The following is a 6,793-nucleotide window of genomic DNA, read 5'->3' as shown; positions in this document are numbered from 1 at the left end:
GTTCTTCCAGTGCCCAGCAGGGACCCTGAGCAGCTGCAAACTGATTGGCTCCACAAATAAACTTACGAGATCTCACACTGAGACCGGAGTTCCCCACAGCAGCTGCCCTGCCCCTGCTGCGTACCACACAAGTCCTATTATGCTGGGCAAACCATGGTGGGGAGTGCCTCAGCAGAGGCAAGATACATACAAGATACATAAAATACATACAAAGTACATAAAATACATACAAAGTAGGTGGGGAGTGCCTCAGCAGAGGCAAGAGGATTGTAAGTTTGAGACCAACCTGTGCTACATAGCAAGTTCCAGGCCAGCCTGGGCTGCATAGTGAGATCATGTATAGGGAGAAAATAGGAAGGAAAAGCGAAAGGCCTCTGAATTCCCCTTGTCTTGTGTTCTGAGCTTGTCTCCTAAATGTGGGGCCTCTCTAAAACTCCCTTCAAGCCTGGTGTGTTGGCGTCCTCACTCCGTGATAGGTGATGGTGATGGCGATGGCGGTTTTATCCAGTATGTGTAGATGAGCACATTGAGTGTGGCATTACCTTCCACCCCAGCATCTGCAACCTGTGAGTAATAGCCATTCCCGTGTGAAAAGTTACAGGGCACCATTCTTTCTTGACTAAGTTTCTACACTGGTCCCCAACAGACCAGACTAGAAGTCAAAATGGAGTTACTCGTGTCAAAGTTCCACCAGATGTTCCTCTGACCTGACTAGGCCAGAGAGAAAGTGATCGTTGGTGACCCTCACAGTAGTGACCAGCTGGTGTTCTCCAGGCAGCCACTTTCCATTGCTCTGTCTCCTGGTCCTACCTTACAAGAACGGTAACTAACCCTGACTGATCCAGCAGAGGAGAGGTGTTCAACTCCAAAAGGAACTCCAACTTGGCTCGGTGGTACAGTTACTCTGTTTATAAAATGAAGCATCGGTTGGTTCTGGAATCTTAAAAGCTACCAGGCATGGTGGCCTGTGCCTGCAAGCCCTGCATGTAGGAGGAAGAGGCAGGAGGATCTTGAGGTCTAGGCTGGAGTGCAGCTCAGTGGTGGTATCGACTGACTTCTCTGGGCTCTGGGTCCCACCCTAGCCCTACAAAGGGAAAGCCTACTCCAGGGCTACAATTTAAGCTGTGGCTGGAGACTCAGACCATCCCAGAAACAGGCCTTTTATATCATGGAGGTAGCTAGGTGCCCCAGAAAATGGGCCTTAGAGCACTTCAGAGCTGGGTGTGGGACATGCATCTATGCTCCTAGCCACTAGAGGCAAAGACTGGAGGATTCTGAATTCTATGCTAGCCTGGGCTACATAATCCTAGGCCAACCTGAGCAACCAGAGACCCTGCTTAAAGGAAAAAGGAAGTGCTGGTTGTGGTGGCACTTGTAATCTCAGCACATGGGGTATAGAATCAAGTTCCAGGCCACCATGGGCAACATGAGACCTTGTCTCAAAAGAAAAAAAGAATGCCAGGCAGTGGTGGCTCACACCTTTGATGCCAGCACTGGGGAGGCAGAGGCAGGCGAAGGTGGATCTCTGTGAGTTTGAGGCCAGCCTGGTCTACAAAGCAAATTCCAGGACAGCCAGAGCTATTACACAGAGAAACCCTGTCTCTAAAAACCAGAAAGAAAAAAAAAAAAAAACAAAAAACCAACAAACAAAAAGGTCTTTGTGTCAACTCCTGGGAATTCCAGCCTGGAGGATTGTGTGTTCAAGGTCAGCCTGAGCTGCGCAGCTAGGCTCCTCTCTAACCATCGAAGAAAAAGGCCTAGAAAGATGGCTCAGCAGTTTGCTGCTCTTGCACAATGCTAGAGTTTGGTTCCCAGCACCTGCATTGGGCTGTACACAACCTATTGTAACTCCAACTCCAGGGGATCTGGGTAATTCTGACCTCCCCAGGCACTGTGCATGCATGTGCACAGACCGACACACACACACACACACACACACACAACACACACACACATATACTAAAGAAAAGTCTCCCTTGGCATGGTGGTGTATGCTTGTAATCCCATGATTGGGGAGGTGAAAGCAGGAGGCTGCAGAGTACCCAGGTCACTTCAAGTTGCATAGCCTCAAACCGCAGCTGCTGCCACTGCCGACATCGCCACCACAGCCAGTACTGCCACAGCCACCATTGCCACCGCTGCCGGCCCTACCACCACAGCCGTCTCCACCACAGCTTCCACCACCACCTCACCACAGTCTCTACCCGCTCAAAGCCTTGACAGCTGGTGAAATGTAGCATTGCCCTCCAGCTGTGACAAATTAAGCAGCATTTACTCAAGCATCTTCACTGTCTCAGAGCCACCTCACCCTTGACATTCACCCCTTCGCAGCAGCCAGGCTACACAGCTCATCCTTATGTACCACTTAGCTGTTCATGAGAACAACCCAGATACCAGAAGTGAAGTCCGATTACCCATGAGCCACAGGAATGTGGCCTAACCAGCTGATAGAAGTCCATTAGGGTTGAACTGAATTCTGTCCACAGACAGCAAGTGTTTATCCTGCCACCCCTCAAGGGCTGACCTTGGGATGGCCTCATATTTCATGTGTCACTTGGGGTGCTAGGTGTTAAGCCTGTGTATGTCCAAAAGTTGGGGACTCAGATGCTGGCTGTCCTGGAACTCGCTCTGTAGACCAGGCTGACCTTGAACTCACAGAGATCCGCCTGCCTCTCCCTCCAAAGTGCTGGGATTAAAGGCGTGCGCCACCACCACTGGGCTCTCTCTTGTAAGACAGGCTCCAATTGTAAGGCTGGAGCTGACCTTGAGCAAGTAACCCCGGGCTGGTCTTGAACTCCTGCCGCAGTCCCAGGAGTATGCGATTAAGTGTGGTTAGCATTGTTGCTCTCCCCGACACCCTTTTCTTTTTGTTTTTTGAGACGGTTTCTCTGTGTAGCTTTGGAGCCTATTCTGGAAGGTGTGCGCTGCTACCACCATCACCCTGCAAGACTTTTGTTTTGGTTTTCTCTGCATAACAGCCCTGGGTGTCCTGAAACTTGCACTGTGGACCAGACTGGCCGTAAACTCACAGAGATCCTCCTGCCTCTGCCTCCTGAGTACTGCGATCAAATGCATGCGCCACCATGGCCCCGAGAGACTTTTAATTAAACTAAGACCCAAGCAGGATTTTGTCTTGTTTGTCCCTATGAGATTTACAAGTTTCATGTTTCCTTGGGACTGGGCCACCCAGCTCTTCTCGGCTGATCTTTGGGCCATGATTGACCATCTGTGCCTCTCTTTTGCTACCTGTAAAATGGGAATGGATGGTATTCAGAATATGACTGAGATCTAAGAATAAACACCAAGGCATCTTGCTTTACGGTAGCACAAACACACCATACTCAGTGTAGCTGACTGGTCTGAACAATATATGGAGCCCTGTGAACTCTGTAGTCCATGATGGACAATCAGCCATATTTCTCATGGGATGGACAACCTCTGAGTTTTGTTTTTCTTTGGGATACTCATGTCCTAAGCTGGCCTCAAACTCACATAACTCAGAATGACCTTGAACTCCTGGTCCTCTTGCCTATCTCAAGTGGCAGGCGCCTAGCACCACACCTGGTTTCTTGCCATGGTAAAGCTCAGACTACCTGCTTATGCGTGCACCGCACCAACTGAGCTACATCCCCAGCCTTGCTTTGTTGTTGTTGCTTTGTTTTTTTGTGTTTGCAGCAGGAGCTCACTGTGTAGCCCAGGCTGGACTCTGTTCTCCCACCTCAGCCTCCTGAGTGCTAGAATTACCAAGGCATGAGGCACCGTGGCCTGGATTCCATCTCTGTCTTTGTTTGCAAAGCTAAGAATGCCCTCCTTCCTTCCTCCCGGTCTCTGGCTGCTGAGGATCCTAGGGACTGCTTTGTTCTGAGTCCAAGTCCTTCCCTGTAAGACCAGCTGCAAAAAGGTCATTTTGCTGGGTGTTTAGACAGCCATCGCCTCACTTCAGGGATGTCACTAGTTGAGAAAACAATCCTTAGTTGCAAAAAAAGAAAGAAAAGAAACCTTGAAACTAAAGAAATTAGGAAGTGAGGCTGTGCTCTGGGGTAAACTGGTCAGTGCCAGTGGTTTCTCGGACTTCTGCAGTGTGGACCAGGCATGGGACATCCCCCGTGAGGGCCCCTGAGCAACAGTCGCCCCAAAGGGAGGCTGTTGAATCAGGCCTGGCCCATGTGACTGAAAACTTGAGCTGTGGTTATCTGGGAGGAGAGCCCTGCCCACAGGCCACTGCTGAGGCCACACAGTTAGAGTCACTTCCCAACAGGTGGCTCTGGCAGGTGAGCAGGGACTGCCACAACATCTGTGGTTTAGAAGAATGCATTCCCTGGCACTCAACCCATCAAGGAGAGGGCTAAGCTGCCACCAGCTTGGCTTCTTCCCAGATAGCTTGGGATGGAGCCTGCGTAATGTTGTGGCTGCTCGTGGTATTCAACAGGCAGCCTGCAAAGGCAGTCTGTCCCCAACCCCTGAACCGTCACAGCTCCCAACTCAGCCTGAGGATCTCATGGATGGATCTGGGCTCGGAGGAGAGGCTCAGAGAGAGAAAATGACTTTTATCTCAGCACCTAGGAAGACAGAGGCAGACGGACTCCAGCAGTCCAAGGCCAGCCAAGGCTATATAGCTAGCCCTTGTCTCAATAAATAAATCAAGAAACGTTCAGACAGCTGGACAGCAACCGACACACCAGATCTTTCTCTGCCCCAGGCCAGTCACGTTGTCACACAGCCTCTCTGCAAGGGCATCTGTACCAGCTAGGTCCAAACCTAAACCCGCACCACCACCCAGGCTACCAGGTTCCCTAGAAATGCCATCTGCTGGGTATGAGGGTGGGGAGAGGACACACAGGCTCTGAGAGATCACAAAGTTGGTCCCTACTGGCAGCGCCATCTGCTAATAAAGTCTCACCTGACCTAGTGAAGCCAGTCCTGTGCTCCACATGGCCAATAGGAAAGCCCCCCAACCTGCTCCACCAGCAACCTGCCCCAGCTCAGTAAATGGCACACTGTCTCCCAGCTGCTCAAGCCCTACCTCCGAGCATGTCTGAGTCTCACATTTCCACACCCACATATCTGGTTAGCATGTGTTCACTGTCATGACGCCCTACTGTCCCCACAAAGGGACCCACACACACACACACACACACACACACAGCTCTGCACTCTTCCAGCCCTTTCAGCAGTCCGTTGGGTTGCTTGGCTGCCCTTGTGCTGGTTTCCAGTTGTCCTCCGTGGACAGGACCTGTTCCAGCTCCTGGGACGCTCCTCGGCTCTCCATGAGTTCATGGAGACAAGTGGCTTATGCTGCAGGCACAGGACTATTCTGACCCCAACTTTCCCTGGCTTACTCCAGGTCTCTGATAACACCCTCTAGCTCTGTAACTCTAGTTCCAAGTCATTGCCCCCAGGGCCAGGGGACACCTTAGCTGTGTCTGTCACCTTCGAACAGTGTGGTGAATGCTATAACAAGTTTCCCAGGCTTTTCAAGGTCTTCATTTGTTCCACCCCACAGGGATGCGTGCAGGTCATACTTCCAGGTTTCCGGGCTGGGCCCTATGATCTCAAGCAGTACTTAGAACAAGCAAACATTGCTGCTATTTGTCATTTTACAGGTCAGAAAAAAAAGGTCCAAGCCCAGTAAGATGGCTCAGGGGGTAAAGGCATTTGCTGCCACGCCAGTGGCCTTGAGGTCAATCTCTGAGACCTCTAGGCAGAAGAAATCTTCACACGGGTACTGTGCGGCACAAACCTGCCTCTCCCCCCCCCGACACACACACATACAAAATACGCATTAATACATGATTTGTTTTTAAGAAAAGAAATAGGAGCCGGTCAGTGGTGGCACATGCCTTTAATCCCAGCACTCGGAGGCAGAGGCAGGCGGATCTCTGTGAGTTCGAGGTCAGGCTGGCCCAACAGCCTCCAAAACAATACAGAGAAACCCTGTCTCATAAAACCAAAAAGAGAGAGAGAGGGGGGGGGAAGGGAGGGAGGAGAGAGAGAGAGAGAGAGAGAGAGAGAGAGAGAGAGAGAGAGAGAGAGAGAGAGAGAGAGAGAGAGAGAGAGAGAGGAGAGAGAGAGAGAGAGAGAGAGAGAGAGAGAGAGGAAAAGAAATAGGAACCTGGGGAGGTTAACTGATAGATCCCCAGTCGCACAGCCTGGAAGAGTTGGAGGCAAGCTTGAATCTGCATGTGTAAGGCTTAGTTAACTACTGTGCTGTGTACCGGGGCTGTGTTTGTGGACGGTTTCTCCTCTGTTGTCCGTTTTCCGTTCACTTGCCTTGTCTCAGGTGTGTCCATCCGTGTCTCCCAGCATACCCCTCTGCCATCTGCCTGCCTGTCTTTTTGTCTATTCTGTTTCCAGAATACTGGTTTTCTGTTTATTTCTTCTGTCTGGGCACTGTCCCACCTGTGTCTCCCAGCCTCCCACGCTGCCTGCCTATCTATCTGTATGATTGTCTGTCCGCCTGTCTATTTACTGTATGGCTGTTCTGTCTAGGGGCTGTCCCGCCTGGGTGTCCCAGTGTCTCCCTCTGTCTGCCTGTCATCTCTGCCTCTGTGTCTGTTGTCTGTCAGTCTGCCTGCCTATCTGCCCGTCTCCCAGTCTGTCCGATTTCTCTCTATTAGTTATGTCTAGGGGCTGTCCCACCTGTGTCTCCCAATATCACCCCCCACCCCCGTTTGCCCGTGTGTCTACCTGCCGGTCTCCCATCCTGTCCATTTCCGTCCATCTGTTATGGAGACTGTGGCCCCCGCCTTTCCCACTTCTCCCCACGCTCTCTGTTACCCCTCCACCCTGCCTC

This window comes from Mesocricetus auratus, unplaced genomic scaffold (assembly GCF_017639785.1).
Source record: "Mesocricetus auratus isolate SY011 unplaced genomic scaffold, BCM_Maur_2.0 Super-Scaffold_100014, whole genome shotgun sequence".
Lineage (NCBI taxonomy): Eukaryota > Metazoa > Chordata > Mammalia > Rodentia > Cricetidae > Mesocricetus > Mesocricetus auratus.
Note: the sequence above shows the minus strand (reverse complement) of the source record.